Raw genomic sequence first — 15,024 nt, 5'->3', positions numbered from 1 at the left:
GGCGGCGAGCGGCCTCAGCGTTTGGTATGCAACATGTGCATCCGTGCATGATGTGCTCCTCCTCACGGCGTTGTGGCAATTGCCAGTTAATTAGGAAAGTTAATTAATTACGATAGTAGTACGAGGAACCCAATTGTGACGGGATATGAGGATCAGCTGATTTAGGGAAGTTATTAATTAGTACTAGGAGTATATGTGTTGTGCCAACTGCCAATTAATTAGGGGAGTTAATTAATTTCCATAGTATGAGGAACCCAATTGTCACGGGATATGAGGATCACCAATATTCCAAGTAACTTTAACTCTTCGTGTTATTTTCAAGCCGATCGAGCACGTGGTTGCACAAGTGGAAGTGGAATTGTATCATGCAGAGATGTAGAGATCTGTTCAAATGCTTGCACACCAAGATTGCATTACTAACTTACCTCGCTATATTCAGTCAACAATTTGTATCACACTTTAAGTAGAGAGCGACTGAGAATTGGTAGTCTGATCTAACATAGGATCGGATCAACACTACTGTGAGGACACACAATATTAAACTATTCACAATTGTCACTTCTTTTTAAACGAGGACAACCTCCCGCCTCTGCATCGATTGCTACACGGTAAATTGTTGATTATTGATTAAAAAAACATTGTTGATTATTAAACAATGTCAAATATTGTTACCGAACAAATCGTCTTATGAAAATGCCGAGGTCATCCACATCGTTTCTTTTACATATGCAAAACTTATACCATGGAAACGGTGGGTTTGGTCTGAGATTTCAGTGTGACAAATTTGTGCGATGAATTTTCCCCAAAGAAACTCCTCCTACCAAGACTTGAATATGATTACAGATGTGTAGCATTTTCTAGATCATAATACATATGTATCACATTTTCTATTTTGGATATGACTAGTGGACCAAACGCAAATGCGAAGAGCAGTAATATAACTAAGGCCAACTCCAGCGCACGACCCCAAACGGACGCCCGTTTTGGCCTGTTTTCGTCCGTTTGGGTAGTGCAATTGGGTCGTGTCCGGGCCTGTCCTGAGATGCGGTGGCTGTGCGTCCAGCATGCGGACGCATCCTTTGGCCCCATCCGATCCGCCACGGCCAAAAATGGCCATATATTCATATTTCAATGTTCAAAACAAGTTTGCACGTCCAAATATTAATTGTTTGATTATAAATAGTTTTACAACCCTATCGAAATTGTCTCTAATAAAATAGTTTTACAACCAAATCGAAATAGTCTAGAATGCACATAATGAACCAATACATCTATTGGTTGCCAATGTGATTCCACACATGCTCAACCAAGTCATTTTGAAGATCCAAATGAGTGTGCCAATCACGCATTTCGCGATGAAATTGGGCAAACTGTTCAAACGTGGCCGGTTCTTGGTGCAGGGGCTCATCATTTTCACCTTGAAAATCAAATCCTTGGTCGAAGATCCTGTCATCACGCTCGTCCTAGACGATCATGTTGTGCATGATCACACAAGCAATCATCACCTCCCAAAGCTTTCCTTCATTCCATGTCAGTGCAGGGTTTCGAACGATACCCCATCCGGATTGAAGCACACCAAAAGCACGTTCCACATCCTTTCTAGCACTCTCTTGCATTTGGGCAAACCTCTTTCTCTTCTCACCTTGGGGGTTTGAGATTGTCTTCACAAAAGTTGACCACTGAGGATATATGCCATCAGCAAGGTAGTATCCCTTGTTGTATTGGTGGCCTTGATCTCAAAGTTGACAGGTGGGGAGTGGCCTTCTGCAAGCCTTGCGAAGACTGAGAACGCTGCAGCACGTTGATATCATTGTGAGAACCTGCCATGCCAAAGAAAGAATGACATATCCAAAGATCCTGCGAAGCCACCACTTCTAACATGACAGTGCATGCTTTAACATGCCCCTTGTACTGGCCCTGCCAAGCAAATGGACAGTTCTTCCACTCCCAGTGCATATAATCTATGCTGCCAAGCATGCCTGGAAAGCCTCTAGCTGCGTTGACCGCCAACAATCTCTGTATCAGCGGCATTTGGCTCCCTCAAGTACTCAGGGCCAAACACTGCCACCACGGCCTTGCAGAAGCTGTACAGTGACAACAGACATGTGGACTCGCTCATACGCACATACTCATCCACCAGATCGCCTGGAATTCCATATGCAAGCATGCGGATGGCCGCGGTGCATTTCTGGTAAGAGGAGAATCCAAGCTTGCCAAGGGCGTCGGTCTTGCACTCGAAGTATGGGTCATGAGCAACCACTCCCTCTCGGATACGATTGAACACATGCCTTTTGTGGGCATCCGAGGACGAATCGTCCGATGAATAAATGAAGTGGTGGATGAAAAATTCATGTCCACTGTCCATACCTTTTGTGGGCAAAGTGTCGAACACCTTGCGGTCGCGGTGGCAAAGCAGCCGCGATGATCACCTCGATGCAGCAGGGGTGGTTGGCGGCCGGCTATTGGCCGCTCTGAAGCACTCGACGGAAGCTGCCGTGGCCCATAAATGTCGTCGACGGTCGTATCCCCTCTGCCACCGGCTACGATGGCGACGGCCAAATCTCCTCCAAGCGACGGCCAAAACTCCTACGAAAGCGCGGGCGTGGTGGCGGCCATGTCGAGGCGTGGTTTGGTATGGATGGCCGGGGGTGAGCAGTGAGGAGGCGGCCGGAGAATAGTGGCGGTGCCGGATGCCACTGATGGGGAACGTAGCATGCAATTTCAAAATTTTCCTACGATCACGCAAGATCTATCTAGGAGATGCATAGCAACGAGAGGGGGAGAGTGTGTCCACGTACCCTCGTAGACCGAAAGCGGATGCGTTAGTTTAACGCGGTTGTTGTAGTCGAACATCTTCACGATCCAACCGATCTTAGTACCGAACGTACGGCAACTCCGAGTTCAGCACACGTTCAGCTCGATGACGTCCCTCGAACTCTTGATCTAGCAGAGGGTCAAGGGAGAGTTCCGTCAGCACGACGGCGTGGTGACGGTGATGGTGATGTGATCCGCGCAGGGCTTTGCCTAAGCACTACGACGCTATGACCGGAGGAGTAAACTGTGGAGGGGGGCACCGCACACGGCTAAGAGAACAATTGATGTGCTATGGGGTGCCCTCCCGCCCCCGTATATAAAGGAGGGTAGGAGGAGGCGGCCGGCCAGAAGGGGGCGCGCCAAGGGGGGAGTCCTACTAGGACTCCTAGTCCAAGTAGGATTCGCCCCCTCCCCCTCTTTCCCTTTCTCCACCGGAGGAAAAATGAAGGAGAGGGAGAGGGAGAGGAAAGGGGGGGTCGCGCCCCTCCTCCTTGTCCTATTCGGACTCCCTAGGAGGGGGCACGCGCCACCCCCCGCAGGCTTCCCTCTCTGTCCCTTAGGCCCATGTAGGCCCCCCCCAGGGGGTTCCGGTAACCCCTCGGTACTCCGGTAAAATACCCGAACCACACGAAACCATTCTGATGTCCGAATACTACCTCCCAAAATATGAGTCTTTACCTCTCGACCATTTCGAGACTCCTCATCATGTCGGTGATCTCATCCGGGACTCCGAACAAACTTCGGTCACCAAAACACATAGCTCATAATATAAATCATCATCGAACGTTAAGCGTGCGGACCCTACGGGTTCGAGAACTATGTACACATGACCGAGACACATCTCCGGTCAATAACCAATAGCGGAACCTGGATGCTCATATTGGTTCCTACATATTCTACGAAGATCTTTATCGGTCAAACCGCAATAACAACATATGTTATTCCCTTTGTCATCGGTATGTTACTTGCCCGAGATTCGACCGTCGGCATCATCATACCTAGTTCAATCTCGTTACCGGCAAGTCTCTTTACTTGTTCCGTAATGCATCATCCCGTAACTAACTCATTAGTCACATTGCTTGCAAGGCTTATAGTGATGTGCATTACTGAGAGGGCCCAGAGATACCTCTCCGATACTTGGAGTGACAAATCCAAATCTCGACCTATGCCAACCCAACAAACACCTTCGGAGACACCTATAGAGCATCTTTATAATCACCCAGTTATGTTGTGACGTTTGATAGCACACAAGGTGTTCCTCCGGTATTCGGGAGTTGCATAATCTCATAGTCAGAGGAATATGTATAAGTCATGAAGAAAGCAATAGCAATAAAACTTAACGATCATTATGCTAAGTTAAAGGATGGGTCTTGTCCATCACATCATTCTCTAATGATGTGATCCCGTTCATCAAATGACAACACATGTCTATGGTCAGGAAACTTAACCATCTTTGATTAACTAGCTAGTCAAGTAGAGGCATACTAGGGACACTCTATTTTGTCTATGTATTCATAGATGTGCTAAGTTTCCGGGTAATACAATTCTAGCATGAATAATAAACATTTATCATGATATAAAGAAATATAAATAACAACTTGATTATTGCCTCTAGGGCATATTTCCTTCAACCGGGTGGGGCGGAGGAGAGCGGGTGGAGGCGTTGGAGAGGAGTGGACTGCTAGTGTCCCCGACAGGCGGGCCACAGGGGGACAAGGGCGTGCATCGAGCCCGTCCGCGCGATGTCCGTTTCACCCCAAAGTCGGCGCAAGTTTGGGCCGGGAATGGGTCGAAAACAGACGGAATCCGGACATTTGTCCGTTCGGGGCCGCCTTATTCATTCGTTCTACCCCAAACGGATGCACCCGGACAAGATGTGGTCGCGCGCTGGAGTTGGCCTAAGCTACTAGGGGTTGGGGCGCCACCCGATGGCGCCTCCTGATAGGAAGTTTGTGCGGGGCCAGCTTGACAAGCGATCTTCCACCCTTTTTTTCTTTAATTGCTGATGAACATGCACATATAAGCAAGGAATTTGCAATACAATTGACAATTAATAACAAAACAAAGAACATTTGAACAAACAACAATATTTTAGAGACCTTGATCCCCTTAGGTGGCGGATTATTCACAACCAGATTAAACACTATATTGTACAAATAACAACAGAAAATTGTGAAACCTATTTGGCGTAGAACCAACTGTACACTTGAGGGGCAAGAGGTTGAAGCTCGGCCAACCGTTGAAGTTCACGACAACGGAGCTGAAGCTCCTCCTGTTCACCGGCTGAAGCTCTGCAAGCAGCAGATGTTTAGAGTGACGCAAGAGATGCTTCCTTTGCTCCTCCTGTTCACCGGCTGTTCTGTCGGATGCTTCGCAGCTGCCTGTCTGTCCCTCTGGTGTCATTGATCTCATCAACATCCTCTCCTTGGTTGGTCATCACCTGAATTTGTGTCATACTATTTTTGTTACTGTCATTTGCATAATGTAAACTTATAGCTGATGCAAATAATGAACTTTTTCTATTAACACCCAATCTAAAACAAAGCGAACTGTAATAAATTAGAGAAGATAAATCAATAGTTTCGGTGATGTTACCAAAGAATTATAAAATGTTATTGACAACATATATCATAGCTTTACTACATTGATATTCATAATTATTTCGGTGATGAATTGAGCTTTATTTACCTATTATATATTTTTGTCTTTCGCCAAACTTTAAATGATATAACCTTGGCAAGAGGTATCCCTAAACCTGCACAACCTCAGGTTGTAGTTCTGCCCAATCTATCTCCTCCAACACCCATAGCAAACCCAAAACAAGTAAATGGAATGAAGTATTAAGACCAGGAATGATTCTCAGGATTTTAAGAACAGGAGGTAACATAATCAACACTCTTCTAAAATAATGGTAGACAAGTGTTTGAGAAAACTATGAAAAAACTTACTCAAACATGCTGTCATGAGACAATTCCTCTGTGCTGCCTGGTTATCAACCGCCCTGGGATAGTTACTCTGAGCTGCCATATTGTCTGCTCATCTTAATCCCTTCCACGAACCATTGCCTAGTCAAATTACTACATTAATTAATGGCAAGCTTGTTTCCCTTCCTTTTCAGCTAGAAATGCTACGTATCTATCACCTGTATGAATTGTTAGCGTAGGTACAACACTGAATCAATATATAAAAACCAAAGGCTACACGAACGAACATCAAATATATTTATTAAGATAAAATATATTGTAATGAATCCACAACTGGTAACCGTGTCTAGTGAATTCTGCTACATCTATGTACATGTTTGCCATTGATCAAAACCACAAATTCAGAAGCCTGAACTGGCCTGTGGTGGCTTGATCACTTCAAATTGGAGGGACTATTGGGCCAAATCTTCTTCTTTCCAGGAAGCTATGGGCACCTCACAGGGGTATAGAGCCGTAAGCGCGGTGGGGGTGACAGAGGATGTGCTCGTACGGTTCATAGTTGGGCGAGGTCCCTCGAGTCATCTCTGCCACTTGGAATTGCTTATGAGCTGTTCTTAAATGCTCTTCAAAGTACTCAAGCTTCGCCTTTTGGACTCGAAATCCAAACGGAGAGAGTTGCAAGATCTTGTCAAATTGATTGATTTAGCTGGCGACGAAAAAGAGCACTAAATGCAACTCGAAAACGCGTATAGTAAGTAGTCTTCGTCGATGGGACAAACGCTCAAGCTATATCATGACTGCTGGAACGAAAGACCCGATGAGTATTTTAAAATTGAGGTCGCAACCAGGTGCATGCCGTCGCCATGCCTGTTCATCCTTCTGAAGATGTGCTCCGCTCCTGCGGCCATGTCTCACCTTCTTGCCAAGCCCTGCGGGTCACCTTATTGACCTTGCTAAACCCCACCATATCACTGCTCACGTCGGACCTCTCCTCCGCCTTCGATGACACCTCGTCATCCAACTTGGGTTGGCCCTGGTCTGCGTCCTCCCGCTCTCCGGTAGAGGCAATAAACACGCCCCGTGGTCGTCAATCCATATCATGGCAATTTTCCAAGGGTAGCAGCGTTGATGGGCACCATTTGCATGAAATTGTTCAACATCTTTGGGAGATTAAATCGCTAATCTAGAATGACACTAAGAAACTGAATCAAATCCACATACTATCCCAACACCAGCCATATTGCAATACATTATGAATTTCGATTGTATGCCTCAACTGGAAATACAAGATTGGACATACACCAAAATAACTCGGTACAAAAAATATGCCTACAGAAAGAAACAACAGAAACACTCTACAGATTTCACAAGAATGATTCGATTAGCGTTCATCAAAAGTTGCTTGTACAGGGGTTCTCTTCATTTATTTAGACCATTTTTTACTCTGCACACCTTACTGTAGAGTGTAGAGTTATAGTTATTACTTCAATATTCGGTTTGCAAATCATAATTAGTATTGCAATCATTTCGATCATATTTGGAACGGGGTCTGAACTGAAAAGGAAAATTAGGGCCATCATGTATAGGTAACAAAGTGAGAATGATTTGGAAAAATAAAATAGGGAAAACATTATAGAAAAACCATTTATATCATGAATTGGCAACAAATTTAGTGGGATTATTTCTTGATGTTACCTCTCTCTCCTTCCATTTTGCAATGCAATCAGGTGCAGACCAATCAACTGGATGGTGAAACTTGCATCTTTCAATAAACTTGCAAAATACGGTCTTCACAACATACATCACAAATAGTTTCTCTAGGCCTCTGAGGGTAAGTCATTGGCTCAGGTTCAATATGTATTTTACAAGAGAGCATATGTCAGTTTGTGTACTTCATAGTACAAATTATATTTTACAAGAGAGTATAGAGCAGTGCAAATGCAACATATTCAGAGATTGTATTGGGCAGTGCCAGGTAGGGGAACGCCCCTTCAATTTCCTTTATGGATCTAGATAGCACATACATGCAATTTTTTATAAACTTATTATACTGATGCACCACGTGAGAAAGCTCTAATATAAACTGAGACGACCAAGCTCTAATATCAAGTTGATGATTATTAACAAAAATAAATATGGTGCATTTACGCCTATTTGACAACAAATAATAAGAAATATTAAGTAGAAGTACTCGGTAATAAGTCGCAAGCACTTAAGAACTAATCCTAGAACTACCATTGCCATATGGGAAGAATCTGGTGTATTTCCAATAATAATTCACTTTTATTTCAGAACGAGAGCTAAAAGGAGGAGGGTATGTAAATATATCAGATAAGAGCCTAAATGCTCATATTGTGACATCAAATAATTTATATGCAAATATAAGACACTTTTAAATTGCAGATAATATTGACTTCTGCATGAAAATATCATTTGCTCATCAAAGCACATGAAGTATAACTATCGACAGCTTAAAATATTAGCATTAAAACATGTGCCAAATCTTAGAGCTTTTATGTTGGGCAACCAACACAACTGCAGCAGAAGAAAACTACAGTCCAAAGGGGAGCTTTATGCAAAAATATTGATCCATAAATTATATTATAAACCATACAAAATACTAAAGTCGATCTATATTAGCAAACATATACAAAACCTGACCCACTTCAGAATCTTCAATGTATATAATTTGAACTTTATAGAGAAAGGTTTGCTGCATAACTGTTATGTGCATTGATCCATAAGAATTCTTACATCACAATTATGTTTTCATAGAGAAACAAATATAATGTAGAAACAATGATGTAAGTAGTTTGACTTTGGAACTTCCAAAGAATAACATTGACTTGTCCGCTCTATAATCAAACATCTAGGCATCAAATGTCAGAAATGAATATGCATCATTATTTTTTAATCGATTTTGAGAAAAGCAATCACAAAGATAAAAGAAAAATTCAACCAGACCAAATTGATCACCTACAACATGTACACCACTAAGAACCACTTTTTAAGATCTCGCCGCTATACTCACCTTGCTCCAATCAATACGATAATTCAACCGCTCAGTATAGTATGATAACTAGGACGATCTAGTCAATGAACAACCTAGTGAAATTTGCCCTCGTATATTCTATACAATATCAATTAGTAGTGTGGTTTTAGCGGAAATTAGTGGTGTGGGATTTGCAGGAAGTACATAGCACATATATAGTAATTGTTCATGTATGACAATTTTGGTCTGCTTCACAGTGGAAGGACTAAACTGTGAGACAAACAAGGGACAATAACAAATCAACAATAGCCCGTTATAGCTGCGACAGTTATACCTTATAATGGAAAAACCATAGCAAGTATATATCCACAATATCATGTATGATATCCAGCTACAGTGATGGTAATTCTTTCATATCCTTGTTGAGACAGATCCGGAAACACGATTTAAGGTCTTGCTTACGAAACATGTTACAGTGGCTTGGATGTTTTTTACAAGGAAAAACATGGCCGTATATAAGTCAACAAAAATGGTAGTGCCAAATCAGATAGTACCATGCTAGTCAAATATCAACAGAAGCTCGTGAAGAGCAAAAGAGCTAACCTCCTCACTGGCATCACACTGCACTTCGACTTTTAAAAGTAATACTCAAGAAATTAAAAGAAATCTAGACACTTGCCGGATGACAAAGACACAGAACAAGACGAAACCGTCTCCATTTCCAAACATATGTGTGTCAGATCTGTAATACACACATGCCAATCATATACTGTTATTGGAGGAAGTAGCACGGATCCAGCTAATATTACCTTATCTTAAGAGCGGAGACATCAAATGGATGGTGAAATTGCAAGATTGGTCTGTCATGGCATCATCGTCTTTTGTATTGCAAAAATGAATCAGCCAACACGTACATAGAGGTCAAAAGTGTATGATTGACAGATTGTATAAGGCAACAAGAAAAAATAGTACAAATTGACACCTTGTAGAGTAGTCCAAGGAGAGACTACTTAAAAGAGGAACATGGAAGAATGAAGAGAAAAAAAGAAAGAGGGTGATGTTACTCAGCCATGGATTAGTCTTGTGTGTGATCTGAGAGGCCATGGTGCGTTCGTCCGGGTGGGAAAGATCGATGACGAGGATCCAGGTGCCGAAGACGAGACTGATTAGTGATCACCACAAACAAAGAACACAGAAACAGGGAGCATGAGAACCATAAATCGAGAGGCCAAATGAGAGGGATAGGGCTCACAGAGAGGGTCTTCTCATTGCCTCATCGTGGACATCCACTGGAGACACGTCTTGCCGGAGCCGCCCGTGCCTTATTCTTCAACCACCCTGACCTCCTCCCGTGGCTGTCGTCAGCCCCCGCCTCCTCATCTGCACCCTTCTATTTTGTGCTTCAGCACTGGACATGAACAGCAAATTTAGATAGTCATACTCTAGCTCTATTTTTTGGTACATGGTATAAGCCTAGGATAAAATCTGTGAACATACATTTTGCATAAGCTATCATAAACCAACCGATGGTCTCCGGGTGAAAGAATATGTACAGAGACAAGTGGTCAGTTCACCATATGCCCTGTCATCAACTACGACATGTTAAAAAATCCACATGTGTTATATCCCCTGTTACGAAACTACGACATGTGAAGATCTTCACAAGTGACAAATTGGCAACTAAGCTGCATCTATGCTAGTATCATTTAAACAATAATATAATGCTTCAGCATCAAGATATCATTGTTTTATAGTGCCAAACAAAAAGGATGCTGGCTTTGCACTACCACTGTCACACAAAACTGCATGCGAGCAGCTCAATAGTACTAAGACTGACCTATTCACTAGTTTTCCCTTTTTTTGCGGAAACCGACATCATCAAGTTAAAAAAACAACACTGCAGTACAGATTACACTTCTAACGACTTGTAATCAACTGCTGAGTAACTCTAATTTGCGGACCAAGAGAGTTCATTAGTCAGGGGCCACATTAAATCCAAAGTATCTTTAGATGATAAGTTTTCATTAAAAAAATCCTCAGTTTTAAGTTCAGACTATCGAATCCACAACACTAAAGCGGAATAACCAATCGTATCTAGTATCACAAGTGCACGATCGACTAAAAAACATAAACTAAAAAGAATCTGATAGAGTAAGATCGCATGAGTAGACACCAAACTACCCAACTCACAGATCAAATCAAGAACCCGCATCGGAATCCCCCAACAAAAAGAGCAAGATTGGGAAAGCTCACCTTGACATCAACATCACATCGATGCGCCCCCCCCCCCCCCCCCCCCGACCAATGCTCCTCCTGTGTCCCTCACATGCTTTCATCGCCAGCGACCTACTCTTCCCGTGTCCCTCACAATATGAGTATTAGACAGTCGTATCATACAGTAAGATATAATGTTAGGTTCTAAATCATATCCTGGGATTTTGACAATCATCCCAAAATTGATGGAATAAGAATACCCAAGCTTTTTCGATGGAACACAATCTGATGTGAAAGGAGAGGCTCATGATAGGTCTCCACATCTGTAATGGAGGTTCAAATTATTGAGAAAAGAAAACCATGAAACAAGCATAAATAGATAAATATATCAAAGAATCTAGCGAAATTGATGTACAATGGTTTACATTGGAAAGATCAATCAAAGATAAAAGTGAGAAGCTCATATGCATAAATCCAAGTGACCATAGCATAAATACAGAATCAAAGTGACCAAGTGTAGAGGATTTACCTTGCTTGTTGGCAACACCATGGAACGGAGACCCTGTGCGCAGGTCACCAGAACCGCAGAGAAAAGCTCACTCTGTGCGTGTGTATCCATCACGTACGAAGAAGTGTCTTGGTATACGCTGGTCATGATGAGCAAAAGTAAGATAATTAACTATCAACTCACCATAATTATCCATGTAAAAGGAAATTTACTTGGCACTTAGAAGAAGCTTCCGTAGAACTGTGTTGTCGGGTAAGGCCGTAAGGGGCATCAACGCCATCTTCGATGAGCACCGATTTTGCTATCCCGTCCCTCCTAGGTGCCGGCAACCTGAAGCTGAAAGGAACAAATACATTCATCACCTGCAGCTCCAGGAAGATCAAACATAAATGTCGAGTCACTAAGATAAAATCAGTTGTACTACACATGCCAAGGTTTTCAATCCGTTATTCAGTTCATGAATGTTTCGGTGTGCACACACATGTTTCACTAACTTTCAACGGATTAAAACAAAAACATTGCATCACTGATTTTCACGAAACCAAAAAGTCTTTTTTTATGCGATTCTGTAAATTATTACCAATACAACGAATATAATAAGAAGAGTACATTTCCTGTCAAGACCCTTTTCAGCAGATTTTTGTTCAATATTTTAAGGTTCCATTGTGTAAGTACCGTAGCAAAAATAAAGCAAGTGATCTCTTGTAGGTTTAGAAATGTTATATTAATACACAACACTAATATATACACAAAATTGTGAACCTTCCGAGCTCTAAACTCATTTGAACACTTATTCATAAAATGCTAAGTGTGTTAGCTACATGTAAGTTTGATGGCACAGTTAGTTGAATTCTATAGTTGCCAAGCAATTCTCCCAGTAGCACAACAGGCATACATCCGTGCTCGACATATCAAACGAGACAAACATATCACAATGTACTTTGTACCAAACAAATTCCCCATCCATACCTAATTTCAGATTAGACATTTTCTCTGTACACGGGTGGGAAGAGTCAACTTGTGCCCAGATTTTGTTTTACCGTTTCTGTTGAAAGTGCCATGCACATTATCAAAAACAAATTGGAGTGACACATCAAGTACTTTTAAAGCCTGTCTTGAAAGACTCACAAAATTCAGTGCAAACCTTATATATCATATATGGTTTTCTTGTTTCTATTTGTGCCTTCAAAATGTCAAACCAGATGGACTGTGCTGAAACAATTTTCTTCGCTTTACCCTGAAATTGTGTAGCAAGGAAGAGCACAGAAACATATTAGAAAAGGAAGGGGATGAAGATCTGTTGTACCGAGGAACATGTAGAGGCAGGGAGGTTGAGTTCCTACCTGGTGCCTGACTGGTAGCGAATGGATGGGGCACTAGAGGGCAAGCCAGGAAGAGGGCCAACGAGGCGGACGACGGCTAGAAACAACGGGCCGCCGGAGCGGCGGTCCTCGAGTTAGCGCGCGGTCCGGCACTCCCTCATACCGATGGCGACAACTCCGGGAGGAGCGGAAAGCAGATGCGTGAGCAGCAGCCATGGTTCCTCCGAATATGGTGACGCGATGGAGAAGGAAGTGTGGCAGGGGGCGCATCAACCTCGTCCGGGTGGATCTCGTCCTTTTCGCCACCTTGCCGTCAGGGCCGTGGGGAAGAGCAGCGCCACACCTGGGCGCCGGCGGTGGCGGCGGCGGCAGACGAGGGAAAGGGAGAGGGAGAGAATCGGGGGATGAGGACTGGGTCCGCATCTCTTGTCGCTGCTGGCCAATCTCTTTCGCTCTTTCTTCTCGATGAAGTGAATCTTTTTGTCTTCTAGTTAGTCCGACGTGGACATCGCGAGCACTCGCCCTTGATGCGTAGCTGAATGTGTTTGATGTACTACCGACCAACAATTGAACATATATATTTATCATCAAATATCTCCTTGCAAGCTCTTGGTATTGGTGCTTCTAGTACACAACCTCCATGACACCTCATTCAATGTTGTCATGTGCACCTATAGATACTTGTGGGCAACAAAAAATTATACAGCAAAAGGCGCCAACGATGCCATATATATCAGCTCATAGACAGAATACAGAGTGAGAGTACATAACCCTAAAGGGGAGAAAGAAGAGCTTGAATTACATGGCAAGACCTATCCGTATGAACCGAGCAAAGATAACTGAAAGAAGATTCAACCAGAAGGATTACAACCTGAAGAGCACGACACTAAGGAACACCGCTGGAGAACCTTTTCGGCTTGAAAGTATCCTGCAAGGTCACTGCTCTTGTAAAAAAAAATTGAATACAGAAGTCTGGATAGTCCATAATTGTTAGGGAACGTAGCATGCAATTTCAAAAAAATTCCTACGCTCACGCAAGATCTATCTAGGAGATGAATAGCAATGAGAGGGGGAGAGTGTGTCCACGTACCCTCGTAGACCGAAAGCGGAAGCGTTAGCTTAACGCGGTTGATGTAGTCGAACGTCTTCTCGATTCAACCGATCAAGCATCGAACATACGACACCTCCGAGTTCTGCACACGTTCAGCTCAATGATGTCCCTCAAACTCTTTATACAACAAAGTGTCGAGGGAGAGTTTCGTCAGCATGACGGCGTGGTGACGGTGATGGTGAAGTAATCCGCGCAGGGCTTCACCTAAGCACTACGACAATATGACCGGAGGAGTAAACGGTGGAGGGGGGCACCACACACGGCTAAGAAACAGTTGATGTTGTTGTGTGTTCTAGGTGCCCCCCTCATATATATATGTGGGAGGGAGAGGGAGAAGCCAAGGGGGGGGGGGGGGGGCGCCCCAAGTAGGAGGAATCCTACTTGGAGTTCCTCCCAAGCCGCGCGCCCTCCTGCCATATATAACCGAGGTGGAAGGAAAGTGGGGGAGAGGGAAGGAAGTAGGAATCCTAATCCACACTTTCCTTGCCCTCCCCTCTTTCCTTCTCCTCCTCATAGAGCTGGCCTCAATAGGGGCACACCAGGGCTGGTGTGTTCCCTCACTTGGCCCATAAGGCCCATATCTTTGCCGGGGTGCCCGAAACTCTTTTCTAGTGACCCAATAAGTACCCGGTACCCTTCAGAACACTTTCGGTGTCCGAATACCATCGTCCTATATATCAATCTTTACCTCTCGGCCATTTCGAGACTCCTCGTCATGTCCGTGATCTCATCCGGGACTCCGAACAACATTCGGTCACAAAATCACATAACTCATATAATACTAAATCATCATCGAACGTTAAGTGTGCGGACCCTACGGGTTCGAGAACTATGTAGACATGACCGAGACACCTCTCTGGTCAATAACCAATAGCGGAACCTGGATGCTCATGTTGGCTCCTAGATATTCTATGAAGATCTTTATCGGTCGAACCGTTATGACAACATACGTAATTCCCTTTGTCAATCGGTATGTTACTTGCCCGAGATTCGATCGTCGGTATCTTCATACCTAGTTCAATGTCATTACCGACAAATCTCTTTATTTATTCCGTAATACATCACCTCGTGACTAACTCCTTAGTCGTTTTCTTGCAAGCTTATGATGTGTATTACCGAGAGGGCCCAGAGATACCTCT

At 43.5% G+C, this 15,024-nt stretch overlaps 1 long non-coding RNA gene across 17 annotated transcripts; it reads right to left on the bottom strand.

Annotated features, from left to right (window-relative positions):
• Positions 1-4,792: 4,792 nt before the first annotated feature.
• LOC123052420 (uncharacterized) lies at positions 4,793-13,276 on the bottom strand. Of its 17 annotated transcripts, none has more exons than XR_006424710.1 (10): positions 12,796-13,274; positions 12,597-12,689; positions 11,665-11,788; positions 11,474-11,591; positions 10,984-11,267; positions 10,228-10,312; positions 7,434-10,138; positions 5,763-5,879; positions 5,503-5,608; positions 4,793-5,254 (listed from the first exon to the last, which is right to left on the bottom strand). It is a non-coding gene; the product is annotated as an uncharacterized lncRNA (long non-coding RNA). The 17 variants fall into 17 exon arrangements; XR_006424713.1 differs by having other exon boundaries at positions 9,540-10,138; positions 12,796-13,261; XR_006424702.1 differs by having other exon boundaries at positions 5,763-10,138; positions 12,796-13,276.
• Between the last annotated feature and the right edge of the window lie 1,748 nt (positions 13,277-15,024).

The sequence above is a fragment of the Triticum aestivum genome, chromosome 2D (genome assembly GCF_018294505.1).
Source record: "Triticum aestivum cultivar Chinese Spring chromosome 2D, IWGSC CS RefSeq v2.1, whole genome shotgun sequence".
Lineage (NCBI taxonomy): Eukaryota > Viridiplantae > Streptophyta > Magnoliopsida > Poales > Poaceae > Triticum > Triticum aestivum.
The sequence above is the reverse complement of the archived record's forward strand: the minus strand, read 5'-3'. Positions and strand labels throughout refer to the sequence as shown.